Below are 17,208 nucleotides of genomic sequence, written 5' to 3'. Positions count from 1 at the left end.
AGTAGTACTCATTCAGTGCTCTTTTGCAGCCGACGCATTTAGTTCATGTTTGATTGAACATACACATATAATTAAATCTTCGAGATCGTATACATTAAGAACCTAAATAAAGTTCTTTGTAGCACCGTACTTTTAACAGGTTTCCGTCCTTATTTCAAAGGTAACAAAACAAGAAAGGTCAAATGTATAACACAAGGCCAACGAAAATAGCAACAAGCGATGACATTTCTAAATTTTATAACTATTATTTAAACATTGGTAAGCTATACAGGCTTGTTGGTCTAGGGGTATGATTCTCGCTTAGGGTGCGAGAGGTCCCGGGTTCGAATCCCGGACGAGCCCTATTTTTGTCTCAAATTGTCAACACGTGGCGAATCTCAAAACTGTTTTCAATCCCAGTCGGTGGGATAATCAAAGAAAATACACCGCTAAATTCGAACGTCAAGTATAGAATGCATTAACAATAATCAGCAGGAGAAAAAAGCATACAAGTATACAATGGTTATCGTTTAATTTTCATTTGGTTTTTTATTGTTTGATCTCGACCAACGTGAGGTACAACTTTCTCGTAAACTTAGAATTTCGAATATATTGATAGGTAAACCCCTTTGCCACGTAAGAAGAATAATTGTATTCTATAGTTAAATACGGAAAATGTAGCTGGAACTATCAAGCGGCTCGTTGGTCTAGGGGTATGATTCTCGCTTTGGGTGCGAGAGGTCCCGGGTTCGAATCCCGGACGAGCCCGTTAATTTTTGGAACTGTTTATATGCGTTTGGATTCAATGAAATCGTACTTTTGTATCTGCCATTGACATTCAAAGCAGTTTGGCTCATTAATTGTTCAGCATGTTGTCACGTCACTGATGGGGAAAAGGTCAAACGAAGAGAAAGAGGAGTTGATACTCAATCAAAATTTGCTACATACATTTGTTTTCCGATTATTTAAAATGTTGTCGAAGAATGTTTTATTTTGGTTTGTGCAGGCTATAAAACAACTTACCTTGATATCACCTTGACTTATAAGCAAAGAAGGAAATTGTCCACTGTCGATATCGGATTTAGCTAGCGAACAAGTATCATGCTACATATAGACAGAGGAATCTGCTTTTTCAATTGATTGCGCAGAAGAAAGATAAATGCCTGCAAAGAGAATTTCCGTGACGGTGAACATTAACACGAACACGCACCTGCTGTATGCGCATACCGATGTTATTCATCTTGATTGCACTATCATTTTTAATCGCCGGTTGCTTGAAATATGGAAAACTTCGCACTTACTTCAACTGTTTCCGTAGTGTAGTGGTAATCACGTCCGCTTCACACGCGGAAGGTCCTGGGTTCGAGCCCCAGCGGAAACATAATTTTTGAGTAATCCGGATCATGGTGAACTAGGCTTAATATTGTAGTGCTGAGAAGTAGTACTCATTCAGTGCTCTTTTGCAGCCGACGCATTTAGTTCATGTTTGATTGAACATACACATATAATTAAATCTTCGAGATCGTATACATTAAGAACCTAAATAAAGTTCTTTGTAGCACCGTACTTTTAACAGGTTTCCGTCCTTATTTCAAAGGTAACAAAACAAGAAAGGTCAAATGTATAACACAAGGCCAACGAAAATAGCAACAAGCGATGACATTTCTAAATTTTATAACTATTATTTAAACATTGGTAAGCTATACAGGCTCGTTGGTCTAGGGGTATGATTCTCGCTTAGGGTGCGAGAGGTCCCGGGTTCGAATCCCGGACGAGCCCTATTTTTGTCTCAAATTGTCAACACGTGGCGAATCTCAAAACTGTTTTCAATCCCAGTCGGTGGGATAATCAAAGAAAATACACCGCTAAATTCGAACGTCAAGTATAGAATGCATTAACAATAATCAGCAGGAGAAAAAAGCATACAAGTATACAATGGTTATCGTTTAATTTTCATTTGGTTTTTTATTGTTTGATCTCGACCAACGTGAGGTACAACTTTCTCGTAAACTTAGAATTTCGAATATATTGATAGGTAAACCCCTTTGCCACGTAAGAAGAATAATTGTATTCTATAGTTAAATACGGAAAATGTAGCTGGAACTATCAAGCGGCTCGTTGGTCTAGGGGTATGATTCTCGCTTTGGGTGCGAGAGGTCCCGGGTTCGAATCCCGGACGAGCCCGTTAATTTTTGGAACTGTTTATATGCGTTTGGATTCAATGAAATCGTACTTTTGTATCTGCCATTGACATTCAAAGCAGTTTGGCTCATTAATTGTTCAGCATGTTGTCACGTCACTGATGGGGAAAAGGTCAAACGAAGAGAAAGAGGAGTTGATACTCAATCAAAATTTGCTACATACATTTGTTTTCCGATTATTTAAAATGTTGTCGAAGAATGTTTTATTTTGGTTTGTGCAGGCTATAAAACAACTTACCTTGATATCACCTTGACTTATAAGCAAAGAAGGAAATTGTCCACTGTCGATATCGGATTTAGCTAGCGAACAAGTATCATGCTACATATAGACAGAGGAATCTGCTTTTTCAATTGATTGCGCAGAAGAAAGATAAATGCCTGCAAAGAGAATTTCCGTGACGGTGAACATTAACACGAACACGCACCTGCTGTATGCGCATACCGATGTTATTCATCTTGATTGCACTATCATTTTTAATCGCCGGTTGCTTGAAATATGGAAAACTTCGCACTTACTTCAACTGTTTCCGTAGTGTAGTGGTAATCACGTCCGCTTCACACGCGGAAGGTCCTGGGTTCGAGCCCCAGCGGAAACATAATTTTTGAGTAATCCGGATCATGGTGAACTAGGCTTAATATTGTAGTGCTGAGAAGTAGTACTCATTCAGTGCTCTTTTGCAGCCGACGCATTTAGTTCATGTTTGATTGAACATACACATATAATTAAATCTTCGAGATCGTATACATTAAGAACCTAAATAAAGTTCTTTGTAGCACCGTACTTTTAACAGGTTTCCGTCCTTATTTCAAAGGTAACAAAACAAGAAAGGTCAAATGTATAACACAAGGCCAACGAAAATAGCAACAAGCGATGACATTTCTAAATTTTATAACTATTATTTAAACATTGGTAAGCTATACAGGCTCGTTGGTCTAGGGGTATGATTCTCGCTTAGGGTGCGAGAGGTCCCGGGTTCGAATCCCGGACGAGCCCTATTTTTGTCTCAAATTGTCAACACGTGGCGAATCTCAAAACTGTTTTCAATCCCAGTCGGTGGGATAATCAAAGAAAATACACCGCTAAATTCGAACGTCAAGTATAGAATGCATTAACAATAATCAGCAGGAGAAAAAAGCATACAAGTATACAATGGTTATCGTTTAATTTTCATTTGGTTTTTTATTGTTTGATCTCGACCAACGTGAGGTACAACTTTCTCGTAAACTTAGAATTTCGAATATATTGATAGGTAAACCCCTTTGCCACGTAAGAAGAATAATTGTATTCTATAGTTAAATACGGAAAATGTAGCTGGAACTATCAAGCGGCTCGTTGGTCTAGGGGTATGATTCTCGCTTTGGGTGCGAGAGGTCCCGGGTTCGAATCCCGGACGAGCCCGTTAATTTTTGGAACTGTTTATATGCGTTTGGATTCAATGAAATCGTACTTTTGTATCTGCCATTGACATTCAAAGCAGTTTGGCTCATTAATTGTTCAGCATGTTGTCACGTCACTGATGGGGAAAAGGTCAAACGAAGAGAAAGAGGAGTTGATACTCAATCAAAATTTGCTACATACATTTGTTTTCCGATTATTTAAAATGTTGTCGAAGAATGTTTTATTTTGGTTTGTGCAGGCTATAAAACAACTTACCTTGATATCACCTTGACTTATAAGCAAAGAAGGAAATTGTCCACTGTCGATATCGGATTTAGCTAGCGAACAAGTATCATGCTACATATAGACAGAGGAATCTGCTTTTTCAATTGATTGCGCAGAAGAAAGATAAATGCCTGCAAAGAGAATTTCCGTGACGGTGAACATTAACACGAACACGCACCTGCTGTATGCGCATACCGATGTTATTCATCTTGATTGCACTATCATTTTTAATCGCCGGTTGCTTGAAATATGGAAAACTTCGCACTTACTTCAACTGTTTCCGTAGTGTAGTGGTAATCACGTCCGCTTCACACGCGGAAGGTCCTGGGTTCGAGCCCCAGCGGAAACATAATTTTTGAGTAATCCGGATCATGGTGAACTAGGCTTAATATTGTAGTGCTGAGAAGTAGTACTCATTCAGTGCTCTTTTGCAGCCGACGCATTTAGTTCATGTTTGATTGAACATACACATATAATTAAATCTTCGAGATCGTATACATTAAGAACCTAAATAAAGTTCTTTGTAGCACCGTACTTTTAACAGGTTTCCGTCCTTATTTCAAAGGTAACAAAACAAGAAAGGTCAAATGTATAACACAAGGCCAACGAAAATAGCAACAAGCGATGACATTTCTAAATTTTATAACTATTATTTAAACATTGGTAAGCTATACAGGCTTGTTGGTCTAGGGGTATGATTCTCGCTTAGGGTGCGAGAGGTCCCGGGTTCGAATCCCGGACGAGCCCTATTTTTGTCTCAAATTGTCAACACGTGGCGAATCTCAAAACTGTTTTCAATCCCAGTCGGTGGGATAATCAAAGAAAATACACCGCTAAATTCGAACGTCAAGTATAGAATGCATTAACAATAATCAGCAGGAGAAAAAAGCATACAAGTATACAATGGTTATCGTTTAATTTTCATTTGGTTTTTTATTGTTTGATCTCGACCAACGTGAGGTACAACTTTCTCGTAAACTTAGAATTTCGAATATATTGATAGGTAAACCCCTTTGCCACGTAAGAAGAATAATTGTATTCTATAGTTAAATACGGAAAATGTAGCTGGAACTATCAAGCGGCTCGTTGGTCTAGGGGTATGATTCTCGCTTTGGGTGCGAGAGGTCCCGGGTTCGAATCCCGGACGAGCCCGTTAATTTTTGGAACTGTTTATATGCGTTTGGATTCAATGAAATCGTACTTTTGTATCTGCCATTGACATTCAAAGCAGTTTGGCTCATTAATTGTTCAGCATGTTGTCACGTCACTGATGGGGAAAAGGTCAAACGAAGAGAAAGAGGAGTTGATACTCAATCAAAATTTGCTACATACATTTGTTTTCCGATTATTTAAAATGTTGTCGAAGAATGTTTTATTTTGGTTTGTGCAGGCTATAAAACAACTTACCTTGATATCACCTTGACTTATAAGCAAAGAAGGAAATTGTCCACTGTCGATATCGGATTTAGCTAGCGAACAAGTATCATGCTACATATAGACAGAGGAATCTGCTTTTTCAATTGATTGCGCAGAAGAAAGATAAATGCCTGCAAAGAGAATTTCCGTGACGGTGAACATTAACACGAACACGCACCTGCTGTATGCGCATACCGATGTTATTCATCTTGATTGCACTATCATTTTTAATCGCCGGTTGCTTGAAATATGGAAAACTTCGCACTTACTTCAACTGTTTCCGTAGTGTAGTGGTAATCACGTCCGCTTCACACGCGGAAGGTCCTGGGTTCGAGCCCCAGCGGAAACATAATTTTTGAGTAATCCGGATCATGGTGAACTAGGCTTAATATTGTAGTGCTGAGAAGTAGTACTCATTCAGTGCTCTTTTGCAGCCGACGCATTTAGTTCATGTTTGATTGAACATACACATATAATTAAATCTTCGAGATCGTATACATTAAGAACCTAAATAAAGTTCTTTGTAGCACCGTACTTTTAACAGGTTTCCGTCCTTATTTCAAAGGTAACAAAACAAGAAAGGTCAAATGTATAACACAAGGCCAACGAAAATAGCAACAAGCGATGACATTTCTAAATTTTATAACTATTATTTAAACATTGGTAAGCTATACAGGCTCGTTGGTCTAGGGGTATGATTCTCGCTTAGGGTGCGAGAGGTCCCGGGTTCGAATCCCGGACGAGCCCTATTTTTGTCTCAAATTGTCAACACGTGGCGAATCTCAAAACTGTTTTCAATCCCAGTCGGTGGGATAATCAAAGAAAATACACCGCTAAATTCGAACGTCAAGTATAGAATGCATTAACAATAATCAGCAGGAGAAAAAAGCATACAAGTATACAATGGTTATCGTTTAATTTTCATTTGGTTTTTTATTGTTTGATCTCGACCAACGTGAGGTACAACTTTCTCGTAAACTTAGAATTTCGAATATATTGATAGGTAAACCCCTTTGCCACGTAAGAAGAATAATTGTATTCTATAGTTAAATACGGAAAATGTAGCTGGAACTATCAAGCGGCTCGTTGGTCTAGGGGTATGATTCTCGCTTTGGGTGCGAGAGGTCCCGGGTTCGAATCCCGGACGAGCCCGTTAATTTTTGGAACTGTTTATATGCGTTTGGATTCAATGAAATCGTACTTTTGTATCTGCCATTGACATTCAAAGCAGTTTGGCTCATTAATTGTTCAGCATGTTGTCACGTCACTGATGGGGAAAAGGTCAAACGAAGAGAAAGAGGAGTTGATACTCAATCAAAATTTGCTACATACATTTGTTTTCCGATTATTTAAAATGTTGTCGAAGAATGTTTTATTTTGGTTTGTGCAGGCTATAAAACAACTTACCTTGATATCACCTTGACTTATAAGCAAAGAAGGAAATTGTCCACTGTCGATATCGGATTTAGCTAGCGAACAAGTATCATGCTACATATAGACAGAGGAATCTGCTTTTTCAATTGATTGCGCAGAAGAAAGATAAATGCCTGCAAAGAGAATTTCCGTGACGGTGAACATTAACACGAACACGCACCTGCTGTATGCGCATACCGATGTTATTCATCTTGATTGCACTATCATTTTTAATCGCCGGTTGCTTGAAATATGGAAAACTTCGCACTTACTTCAACTGTTTCCGTAGTGTAGTGGTAATCACGTCCGCTTCACACGCGGAAGGTCCTGGGTTCGAGCCCCAGCGGAAACATAATTTTTGAGTAATCCGGATCATGGTGAACTAGGCTTAATATTGTAGTGCTGAGAAGTAGTACTCATTCAGTGCTCTTTTGCAGCCGACGCATTTAGTTCATGTTTGATTGAACATACACATATAATTAAATCTTCGAGATCGTATACATTAAGAACCTAAATAAAGTTCTTTGTAGCACCGTACTTTTAACAGGTTTCCGTCCTTATTTCAAAGGTAACAAAACAAGAAAGGTCAAATGTATAACACAAGGCCAACGAAAATAGCAACAAGCGATGACATTTCTAAATTTTATAACTATTATTTAAACATTGGTAAGCTATACAGGCTCGTTGGTCTAGGGGTATGATTCTCGCTTAGGGTGCGAGAGGTCCCGGGTTCGAATCCCGGACGAGCCCTATTTTTGTCTCAAATTGTCAACACGTGGCGAATCTCAAAACTGTTTTCAATCCCAGTCGGTGGGATAATCAAAGAAAATACACCGCTAAATTCGAACGTCAAGTATAGAATGCATTAACAATAATCAGCAGGAGAAAAAAGCATACAAGTATACAATGGTTATCGTTTAATTTTCATTTGGTTTTTTATTGTTTGATCTCGACCAACGTGAGGTACAACTTTCTCGTAAACTTAGAATTTCGAATATATTGATAGGTAAACCCCTTTGCCACGTAAGAAGAATAATTGTATTCTATAGTTAAATACGGAAAATGTAGCTGGAACTATCAAGCGGCTCGTTGGTCTAGGGGTATGATTCTCGCTTTGGGTGCGAGAGGTCCCGGGTTCGAATCCCGGACGAGCCCGTTAATTTTTGGAACTGTTTATATGCGTTTGGATTCAATGAAATCGTACTTTTGTATCTGCCATTGACATTCAAAGCAGTTTGGCTCATTAATTGTTCAGCATGTTGTCACGTCACTGATGGGGAAAAGGTCAAACGAAGAGAAAGAGGAGTTGATACTCAATCAAAATTTGCTACATACATTTGTTTTCCGATTATTTAAAATGTTGTCGAAGAATGTTTTATTTTGGTTTGTGCAGGCTATAAAACAACTTACCTTGATATCACCTTGACTTATAAGCAAAGAAGGAAATTGTCCACTGTCGATATCGGATTTAGCTAGCGAACAAGTATCATGCTACATATAGACAGAGGAATCTGCTTTTTCAATTGATTGCGCAGAAGAAAGATAAATGCCTGCAAAGAGAATTTCCGTGACGGTGAACATTAACACGAACACGCACCTGCTGTATGCGCATACCGATGTTATTCATCTTGATTGCACTATCATTTTTAATCGCCGGTTGCTTGAAATATGGAAAACTTCGCACTTACTTCAACTGTTTCCGTAGTGTAGTGGTAATCACGTCCGCTTCACACGCGGAAGGTCCTGGGTTCGAGCCCCAGCGGAAACATAATTTTTGAGTAATCCGGATCATGGTGAACTAGGCTTAATATTGTAGTGCTGAGAAGTAGTACTCATTCAGTGCTCTTTTGCAGCCGACGCATTTAGTTCATGTTTGATTGAACATACACATATAATTAAATCTTCGAGATCGTATACATTAAGAACCTAAATAAAGTTCTTTGTAGCACCGTACTTTTAACAGGTTTCCGTCCTTATTTCAAAGGTAACAAAACAAGAAAGGTCAAATGTATAACACAAGGCCAACGAAAATAGCAACAAGCGATGACATTTCTAAATTTTATAACTATTATTTAAACATTGGTAAGCTATACAGGCTCGTTGGTCTAGGGGTATGATTCTCGCTTAGGGTGCGAGAGGTCCCGGGTTCGAATCCCGGACGAGCCCTATTTTTGTCTCAAATTGTCAACACGTGGCGAATCTCAAAACTGTTTTCAATCCCAGTCGGTGGGATAATCAAAGAAAATACACCGCTAAATTCGAACGTCAAGTATAGAATGCATTAACAATAATCAGCAGGAGAAAAAAGCATACAAGTATACAATGGTTATCGTTTAATTTTCATTTGGTTTTTTATTGTTTGATCTCGACCAACGTGAGGTACAACTTTCTCGTAAACTTAGAATTTCGAATATATTGATAGGTAAACCCCTTTGCCACGTAAGAAGAATAATTGTATTCTATAGTTAAATACGGAAAATGTAGCTGGAACTATCAAGCGGCTCGTTGGTCTAGGGGTATGATTCTCGCTTTGGGTGCGAGAGGTCCCGGGTTCGAATCCCGGACGAGCCCGTTAATTTTTGGAACTGTTTATATGCGTTTGGATTCAATGAAATCGTACTTTTGTATCTGCCATTGACATTCAAAGCAGTTTGGCTCATTAATTGTTCAGCATGTTGTCACGTCACTGATGGGGAAAAGGTCAAACGAAGAGAAAGAGGAGTTGATACTCAATCAAAATTTGCTACATACATTTGTTTTCCGATTATTTAAAATGTTGTCGAAGAATGTTTTATTTTGGTTTGTGCAGGCTATAAAACAACTTACCTTGATATCACCTTGACTTATAAGCAAAGAAGGAAATTGTCCACTGTCGATATCGGATTTAGCTAGCGAACAAGTATCATGCTACATATAGACAGAGGAATCTGCTTTTTCAATTGATTGCGCAGAAGAAAGATAAATGCCTGCAAAGAGAATTTCCGTGACGGTGAACATTAACACGAACACGCACCTGCTGTATGCGCATACCGATGTTATTCATCTTGATTGCACTATCATTTTTAATCGCCGGTTGCTTGAAATATGGAAAACTTCGCACTTACTTCAACTGTTTCCGTAGTGTAGTGGTAATCACGTCCGCTTCACACGCGGAAGGTCCTGGGTTCGAGCCCCAGCGGAAACATAATTTTTGAGTAATCCGGATCATGGTGAACTAGGCTTAATATTGTAGTGCTGAGAAGTAGTACTCATTCAGTGCTCTTTTGCAGCCGACGCATTTAGTTCATGTTTGATTGAACATACACATATAATTAAATCTTCGAGATCGTATACATTAAGAACCTAAATAAAGTTCTTTGTAGCACCGTACTTTTAACAGGTTTCCGTCCTTATTTCAAAGGTAACAAAACAAGAAAGGTCAAATGTATAACACAAGGCCAACGAAAATAGCAACAAGCGATGACATTTCTAAATTTTATAACTATTATTTAAACATTGGTAAGCTATACAGCGAATAGAACTGTGAAGGAACAGACTGTCCTAGTTGATGTTGGGGACAATAAAAATGTTTCGGCCTTATCGGTTATTAATAGTGTAGAGGCAGAAGTTGGTGAAGGTGTAGTGGAGGCTTGTGTCCCTAAAAGTGGAAACATATATGAGATAACACTCAAAGAAATAGAAGCTGTTGATTTAATATGCGACACGGGGTTCAAAGTTAACAATGAGACATTTAAGCCAAACGCTGTATTTTCGAAAGAAAAGATGGTGAGTTTCCTTAATGTGTCTTATTATGTGACGGATGAAGAAATTACGAAAAAACTTGAAGATTTCGGTGCTGAGTTAATATCGTCCATTAAACGCCGAATGCATCCGGGCACGACTATTGCAGATGGTACAAGGTACGTGGTAGTAAGGTTCCCAGATTTTCGTCAAAGTTTACCGTATACTATGAAGTTTTCAACAGGTGTTAATTCACATGAATATATACGTGTATTACATGACAATCAGAAAAAGGTCTGCTCGAAATGCTTCGAATCCGGCCATGTGTATATCAACTGCCCTGACAATATGTGTTATCGTTGCAAAGATAGTGGACATTTGGCTCGCAATTGTCCGAAACCACGCTGTGATAAGTGTCATAGATATCCAGCCAGCTGTATTTGTGAACCTGTATGGGGTTATGATCGTCCTGATACAGAACCCCAAAATGACTCTAATGTTGAAGACTCTAATGTCGAAAATGAAAATGCTACTAATGATGATCAAATGGAAGAAGATGATGAGGTTAAAAATGGTGAACGTGGTGATGTAGATGATGTGTTAAATTTAGATGACCGTGACTCGACAGATGTAAAAGAAAATTCGGATGTTAATACTGACCAAGATGAACTAAACCTAGATGAAAATATTAAAACTGATTCCAGTAACAATACTCCTGACGATGATGATAAACAAACTGAAATTATGAAAGTACATGAACATTCAAAAGACAATTTAATTGACAATGAAATAAATATTTTGCATAAAAAAGGGGGGTCCAAAAAAGTGAACGAGTCAGTTTCTCATGAGTCAAATGTTGACATGGTTGATTGTGATCATGATAAAAATGCAGAGTCTTCGATTGCCAGTGAATCAGAAATGGAAATTACTGATGAGGAACTGGCTCGTAGTATGGGGAAAAAAAGAAGGCGTCGTTTGGTTACTAGCCCCAACCTCACCCCTGAGGACATTAAGAAGATGAAGTCTAATCCTAAGTCTAAACTCTCTTCTAATCAACCAAGTTCAAGTTCATAGGTTCACATTTTTATTGTTTATTTTTCTGGTTGATGGTAAATATTGTTAGCATAAATGCTAATGGTCTCAGAGATGTAACAAAGTTTCAGAATTTTACAAAATATTGTTCAGAAAATTATTTTGATATTGTTGGTATCCAAGAAACGTTTTGGGATGATGATATTATTCCAAATATTGAAAAATTTTGGGAAGGAAAAATAAATTTTTGTAATGGTGTAAACCTGAGACAAGGTGTTGCTTTTTTAGTAAGCAAAAGAGTACAAAATCAAGTGTCCGAAGTTCAAAGTTTTGACGGTAGATGTATCCATATTTCCTTTAAACAGGATGATAACGCTATTGATATAATTAATTGCTATGTTCCAAATATCATGCAAGAAAAAATTAAGTTTTTTGAGAAACTTGCTTCTAAAATGGCGAATTCAGAAAATATCATTTTACTAGGTGATATGAATACATCTCTGTCAAATCTTGATCGTTGTGGTAAAACAGAACACACTCAAGATAAAGCATACAAAGAACTCACAAACATGTGTGATATGTTTAATTTATATGATGTATGGCGAGCGAGAAATCAAAATGCACGAATCTTTTCTTGGCGTCGTATCGTTCAAAATGTCCTAATTCAAAGTAGAATTGACCACATTTTTATTCCGAAAGCATATTCTCAATTTGTCAAAAACGTGTATTATAAACATAATACTTTCAGTGACCACTCTTTTGTCAATCTAAATATAGATTTTACTGAAATTGAGAGAGGCCCAGGGTTATGGATATTTAATAATTTATTATTACATGACGAGGATTATGTTCAAAAAATTTCACGATTAATTGAAAAAGAAAAAAATTGTAGACTTTTTGATGATGAGCCGCTTATTTGGTATGACAATTTAAAATTTAAAATAAAACAATTATCAAAATCATATGCGCAAAATAAATCGCGTATTGAAAAGTCCGAATATTTTAAGCTTCAAAATGAATATGAAAAACTATCGTCTATGGCGGTAAATAATGTAAATTTTGATGTAAATAAGTTTGAAGAAATGAAACTAAAACTTAAAACGTATGAAGATAAAATTTGTAAAGGTGCAATTTTGCGCTCAAAGGCCCAATGGGCTATAGACGGAGATAAAAGTTCAAAATATTTTTTGCAACTTGAAAAATATAAACAAAATAGTAACGCTGTAAAAGAATTAAAAACAACCGAGGGTAAAATTTTAACAACTACAGATGACATTCTAGAAGAAGTATATAAATTTTATAAAGAGTTATACTCTAGTACAGTAATAAATAAAGATAAGGCAAAAGAAATTTTGGAATATATTTCTGAAAAAGTTTCTGATGAAGATAGTGAAAATTTAGAAACCGATTTAACTCTAGATGAAATTAAATCGTCATTATTTGGCATGTCAAAAAATAAATCTCCGGGTCCTGATGGATTAACAGTTGAATTCTTCTGTAAATTTTTTCATTTGTTTGGTGAGATTTTTCTTAAAATTTTTAAAGTTATAGAAGAAGATCACATCCTAACAAGATCAATGCGGCATGGTATAATAAACTTAGTTTATAAAAACAAAGGGGATAAAAATCTATTAAAAAATTTTAGACCGATATCTTTGCTTTGTGTAGACTACAAAATAATTGCTAGAATAATGTCCAATAGATTAAAATTTGTTCTACCGAAATTAGTGTCTAGTTTTCAAACATGTTGCATACTTGGCCGCGACATTGCAGACACTACATCAAGTATAAGAGATCTAATTGAAATAATTGAAAATGATGATTTAGAAGCCTATCTTATTAAAGTTGACCAGGAAAAAGCTTTTGATAAAGTTGACCATGATTATCTGTTTTTAGTTTTAGAAAAATTTGGTTTTGGTCCTAAATTTATGCAGTGGATAAAAATATTTTATAACAATGTAAACAGCAGTGTAAAATGTAATGGTTTCCTTACAAAGTATGTTAAACTAAATAATTCAATAAAACAAGGGTGTCCAGTTTCTGCTCTCCTCTATGTGTTGGTGGCAGAACCATTAGGTCAAGCTATAATTAAAAATAAAAATATTCAGAGTGTAAATATCCCAAAGTCAAATGTAAATGCTAAAATTTTTCAACACGCAGATGACACAAATATTTTTACTTCAAATAAAAAATCTGTAAATGAAGCTTTCAAAGTTCTTAATTTGTACAGTGAGGCTTCTGGTGCTAAAATTAATAAACAAAAATCTGAAATTATGAGTTTAGGTTCTGGCAGTATTACTGATTCAGAGTTAAATAAATTACAAATACAAAAAAGTGAAAAGGTAACAAAAGTTTTAGGCATATATGTTGGAAAGGATAAAGAGTTATGTGAACTTCTTAACTGGATGGATAAAATTAAAAAGATAAAAACAATTTTATTCTTTTGGAATAAAAGAGAATTAACTTTACCAGGTCGAGCTACAGTTTTAACTTCCCTCATAATGTCGCGGTTATATTATACTGTAACTGTATGTCCATTGCCGGAAAAAGTTAAAAATGAAATCCGACTAATTGTTATAAAATTTCTTTGGCAAAGTAAATCACATTTAGTAAAATATCAAAGTGTAGTAGGTACAAAACTGGAAGGTGGCTTAAACATTCCTGATATTTTTCTAAAAATGCAAGCCTTTAGATTAAAATTTCTTAAAAAATATTTGGACCCTGAATGTAAATCAATTTGGAAAGGTGCGTTTGATTACTTTATCTCTAAAATCGATAATATGGATTTAAAACAAGATGTAGTTTATACGCATTTAAATTCAAAACAGATTAAACACTTACCGCTTTACTATCAAGAAATGATAAACGCGTATTATAAAATAAAATCCAATTTGAAAATCGATTTTCAAGTGCAACATGTATATAATAATCCGCTGTTTTGTAATCCAAACATAACATGCAACGGTAAAATGCTTCTGTTTGAAAAATTCATTCAAACAGGCTTGATACGAATAAAAGACATTTGCTATGAATTTATGCCGGGTTTCTTCACATCGAATTCAATAGATGAAATAATAAAACAAAAATTTCCTGATGAAAAAACAGAACAAATAAAAACAGCTTTTGAAAAAATCATTCGATGTATTCCTGACGAGTGGAAAGAACTATTAAAATCCGAAAATCCTCTAAATGTTGAGATTACTCCGATTGTTAAAATTTGTTTAGATAACGATAGAGAAATTCACATTAGAAGTGCTGTGACGAAATTATTTTACAGCCTTCTTTTGACAAAATTTTTTGAAACGCCCTCTACTGAAAAGCATTGGGCGGAGCTATATCCGTCTCTCAATTTCAAAAATCTTTATTTGGTTGTCAATCAGTGTTGTTTACCTCCTGATTGTCATTGCTTAAACTATAGGATTGTCCATAGAGCTATTTTTACACTCGAAAAGTTGGTCAGAATAGGTCAGGCAGATACTAGCACATGCAAAACGTGCGGCCAGGGTATAGAAAATCTTAGTCACATGTTTGTACTTTGTCAAAAGTTCAAACCACTTCATGATTACCTGAAAGACATATTACACAACATTTTTATCAATTACCCGCCTGATATGGTTAATTCTATTGATTATGAACAGTTATTTTTACTTGGGTTTTTGAAACGTTCACAAGTTATTAATACTTATTTTTTAAATTTTTTCCTTAGTGTAGCCCGACTTTGCATATTCAAATCACGGAATTTAAAAGTTTTTCATGACAAAGACATAGATGCACTTCGTTTATTCAAGTACACTATTAAAAGATACATTGAATACGCATACACGTATTATAAAATGACACAACAAAGACAATTATTCTATAAGTATTTTTTACACAATAACACTTTATTGGATATTAAAAATGACAACATAGTTTTGTTTGTCTAGACAGTTACTTCAATTTGATTGGTTGTTAGAACAAAAGATCACATTCCAATGTAAAATTATCGATCGCATTTAGGTGTGTTCGACTTTTGAAAATATTTTAGAGTTGTCTCGCTTTCAATATATAACTTATATTGAATCTGTCCTGTTCAATTCATATACCCTTTTGATGAATGAATCACTATAAAATTAATTGGGACTAATATGCTATACTATTTTTAAAGTTTTTAACGTGTCTCATCTAGATGTATTTTATTTTTTACTAATGTAGGAGGTTAACTACTAACAACTCTGTATATAGAAAACTTCTCACCAATGAGGAATGTCTCATGGTGACAGTATGTAAATATGTAATAAAAATTTTATTAATGATAAAAAAAAAGATTCTCGCTTTGGGTGCGAGAGGTCCCGGGTTCGAATCCCGGACGAGCCCGTTAATTTTTGGAACTGTTTATATGCGTTTGGATTCAATGAAATCGTACTTTTGTATCTGCCATTGACATTCAAAGCAGTTTGGCTCATTAATTGTTCAGCATGTTGTCACGTCACTGATGGGGAAAAGGTCAAACGAAGAGAAAGAGGAGTTGATACTCAATCAAAATTTGCTACATACATTTGTTTTCCGATTATTTAAAATGTTGTCGAAGAATGTTTTATTTTGGTTTGTGCAGGCTATAAAACAACTTACCTTGATATCACCTTGACTTATAAGCAAAGAAGGAAATTGTCCACTGTCGATATCGGATTTAGCTAGCGAACAAGTATCATGCTACATATAGACTGAGGAATCTGCTTTTTCAATTGATTGCGCAGAAGAAAGATAAATGCCTGCAAAGAGAATTTCCGTGACGGTGAACATTAACACGAACACGCACCTGCTGTATGCGCATACCGATGTTATTCATCTTGATTGCACTATCATTTTTAATCGCCGGTTGCTTGAAATATGGAAAACTTCGCACTTACTTCAACTGTTTCCGTAGTGTAGTGGTAATCACGTCCGCTTCACACGCGGAAGGTCCTGGGTTCGAGCCCCAGCGGAAACATAATTTTTGAGTAATCCGGATCATGGTGAACTAGGCTTAATATTGTAGTGCTGAGAAGTAGTACTCATTCAGTGCTCTTTTGCAGCCGACGCATTTAGTTCATGTTTGATTGAACATACACATATAATTAAATCTTCGAGATCGTATACATTAAGAACCTAAATAAAGTTCTTTGTAGCACCGTACTTTTAACAGGTTTCCGTCCTTATTTCAAAGGTAACAAAACAAGAAAGGTCAAATGTATAACACAAGGCCAACGAAAATAGCAACAAGCGATGACATTTCTAAATTTTATAACTATTATTTAAACATTGGTAAGCTATACAGGCTCGTTGGTCTAGGGGTATGATTCTCGCTTAGGGTGCGAGAGGTCCCGGGTTCGAATCCCGGACGAGCCCTATTTTTGTCTCAAATTGTCAACACGTGGCGAATCTCAAAACTGTTTTCAATCCCAGTCGGTGGGATAATCAAAGAAAATACACCGCTAAATTCGAACGTCAAGTATAGAATGCATTAACAATAATCAGCAGGAGAAAAAAGCATACAAGTATACAATGGTTATCGTTTAATTTTCATTTGGTTTTTTATTGTTTGATCTCGACCAACGTGAGGTACAACTTTCTCGTAAACTTAGAATTTCGAATATATTGATAGGTAAACCCCTTTGCCACGTAAGAAGAATAATTGTATTCTATAGTTAAATACGGAAAATGTAGCTGGAACTATCAAGCGGCTCGTTGGTCTAGGGGTATGATTCTCGCTTTGGGTGCGAGAGGTCCCGGGTTCGAATCCCGGACGAGCCCGTTAATTTTTGG

The 17,208-nt window shown here is 36.2% G+C and overlaps 24 non-coding genes across 24 annotated transcripts; all 24 read left to right on the top strand.

The window, feature by feature from the left end:
- The first annotated feature begins 270 nt into the window (after window positions 1-270).
- Trnap-agg (transfer RNA proline (anticodon AGG)) lies at window positions 271-342 on the top strand. Its single transcript has one exon. It is a non-coding gene; the product is annotated as a tRNA-Pro (tRNA).
- Window positions 343-675: 333 nt separating this feature from the next.
- On the top strand, window positions 676-747 carry Trnap-ugg (transfer RNA proline (anticodon UGG)). The gene has a single exon. It is a non-coding gene; the product is annotated as a tRNA-Pro (tRNA).
- Window positions 748-1,287: 540 nt separating this feature from the next.
- Window positions 1,288-1,360, top strand: Trnav-cac (transfer RNA valine (anticodon CAC)). Its single transcript has one exon. It is a non-coding gene; the product is annotated as a tRNA-Val (tRNA).
- A 326-nt stretch (window positions 1,361-1,686) lies between these two features.
- Trnap-agg (transfer RNA proline (anticodon AGG)) lies at window positions 1,687-1,758 on the top strand. Its single transcript has one exon. It is a non-coding gene; the product is annotated as a tRNA-Pro (tRNA).
- A 333-nt stretch (window positions 1,759-2,091) lies between these two features.
- Trnap-ugg (transfer RNA proline (anticodon UGG)) lies at window positions 2,092-2,163 on the top strand. Its single transcript has one exon. It is a non-coding gene; the product is annotated as a tRNA-Pro (tRNA).
- Window positions 2,164-2,703: 540 nt separating this feature from the next.
- On the top strand, window positions 2,704-2,776 carry Trnav-cac (transfer RNA valine (anticodon CAC)). The gene has a single exon. It is a non-coding gene; the product is annotated as a tRNA-Val (tRNA).
- Window positions 2,777-3,102: 326 nt separating this feature from the next.
- Window positions 3,103-3,174, top strand: Trnap-agg (transfer RNA proline (anticodon AGG)). The gene has a single exon. It is a non-coding gene; the product is annotated as a tRNA-Pro (tRNA).
- A 333-nt stretch (window positions 3,175-3,507) lies between these two features.
- Window positions 3,508-3,579, top strand: Trnap-ugg (transfer RNA proline (anticodon UGG)). Its single transcript has one exon. It is a non-coding gene; the product is annotated as a tRNA-Pro (tRNA).
- A 540-nt stretch (window positions 3,580-4,119) lies between these two features.
- On the top strand, window positions 4,120-4,192 carry Trnav-cac (transfer RNA valine (anticodon CAC)). The gene has a single exon. It is a non-coding gene; the product is annotated as a tRNA-Val (tRNA).
- Window positions 4,193-4,518: 326 nt separating this feature from the next.
- On the top strand, window positions 4,519-4,590 carry Trnap-agg (transfer RNA proline (anticodon AGG)). The gene has a single exon. It is a non-coding gene; the product is annotated as a tRNA-Pro (tRNA).
- A 333-nt stretch (window positions 4,591-4,923) lies between these two features.
- Trnap-ugg (transfer RNA proline (anticodon UGG)) lies at window positions 4,924-4,995 on the top strand. Its single transcript has one exon. It is a non-coding gene; the product is annotated as a tRNA-Pro (tRNA).
- A 540-nt stretch (window positions 4,996-5,535) lies between these two features.
- Window positions 5,536-5,608, top strand: Trnav-cac (transfer RNA valine (anticodon CAC)). The gene has a single exon. It is a non-coding gene; the product is annotated as a tRNA-Val (tRNA).
- Window positions 5,609-5,934: 326 nt separating this feature from the next.
- Trnap-agg (transfer RNA proline (anticodon AGG)) lies at window positions 5,935-6,006 on the top strand. Its single transcript has one exon. It is a non-coding gene; the product is annotated as a tRNA-Pro (tRNA).
- Window positions 6,007-6,339: 333 nt separating this feature from the next.
- Window positions 6,340-6,411, top strand: Trnap-ugg (transfer RNA proline (anticodon UGG)). Its single transcript has one exon. It is a non-coding gene; the product is annotated as a tRNA-Pro (tRNA).
- Window positions 6,412-6,951: 540 nt separating this feature from the next.
- On the top strand, window positions 6,952-7,024 carry Trnav-cac (transfer RNA valine (anticodon CAC)). Its single transcript has one exon. It is a non-coding gene; the product is annotated as a tRNA-Val (tRNA).
- A 326-nt stretch (window positions 7,025-7,350) lies between these two features.
- On the top strand, window positions 7,351-7,422 carry Trnap-agg (transfer RNA proline (anticodon AGG)). Its single transcript has one exon. It is a non-coding gene; the product is annotated as a tRNA-Pro (tRNA).
- A 333-nt stretch (window positions 7,423-7,755) lies between these two features.
- Window positions 7,756-7,827, top strand: Trnap-ugg (transfer RNA proline (anticodon UGG)). The gene has a single exon. It is a non-coding gene; the product is annotated as a tRNA-Pro (tRNA).
- A 540-nt stretch (window positions 7,828-8,367) lies between these two features.
- Trnav-cac (transfer RNA valine (anticodon CAC)) lies at window positions 8,368-8,440 on the top strand. The gene has a single exon. It is a non-coding gene; the product is annotated as a tRNA-Val (tRNA).
- A 326-nt stretch (window positions 8,441-8,766) lies between these two features.
- Trnap-agg (transfer RNA proline (anticodon AGG)) lies at window positions 8,767-8,838 on the top strand. The gene has a single exon. It is a non-coding gene; the product is annotated as a tRNA-Pro (tRNA).
- A 333-nt stretch (window positions 8,839-9,171) lies between these two features.
- On the top strand, window positions 9,172-9,243 carry Trnap-ugg (transfer RNA proline (anticodon UGG)). The gene has a single exon. It is a non-coding gene; the product is annotated as a tRNA-Pro (tRNA).
- Window positions 9,244-9,783: 540 nt separating this feature from the next.
- Window positions 9,784-9,856, top strand: Trnav-cac (transfer RNA valine (anticodon CAC)). Its single transcript has one exon. It is a non-coding gene; the product is annotated as a tRNA-Val (tRNA).
- Window positions 9,857-16,320: 6,464 nt separating this feature from the next.
- Window positions 16,321-16,393, top strand: Trnav-cac (transfer RNA valine (anticodon CAC)). The gene has a single exon. It is a non-coding gene; the product is annotated as a tRNA-Val (tRNA).
- A 326-nt stretch (window positions 16,394-16,719) lies between these two features.
- Trnap-agg (transfer RNA proline (anticodon AGG)) lies at window positions 16,720-16,791 on the top strand. The gene has a single exon. It is a non-coding gene; the product is annotated as a tRNA-Pro (tRNA).
- Window positions 16,792-17,124: 333 nt separating this feature from the next.
- Window positions 17,125-17,196, top strand: Trnap-ugg (transfer RNA proline (anticodon UGG)). Its single transcript has one exon. It is a non-coding gene; the product is annotated as a tRNA-Pro (tRNA).
- The last annotated feature ends 12 nt before the right edge of the window (window positions 17,197-17,208 follow it).

The sequence above is a fragment of the Mytilus californianus genome, unplaced genomic scaffold, assembly GCF_021869535.1.
Source record: "Mytilus californianus isolate M0D057914Y unplaced genomic scaffold, xbMytCali1.0.p SCAF_19, whole genome shotgun sequence".
In the NCBI taxonomy this organism is placed as follows: Eukaryota; Metazoa; Mollusca; class Bivalvia; order Mytilida; family Mytilidae; genus Mytilus; species Mytilus californianus.
The sequence above is the reverse complement of the archived record's forward strand: the minus strand, read 5'-3'. Positions and strand labels throughout refer to the sequence as shown.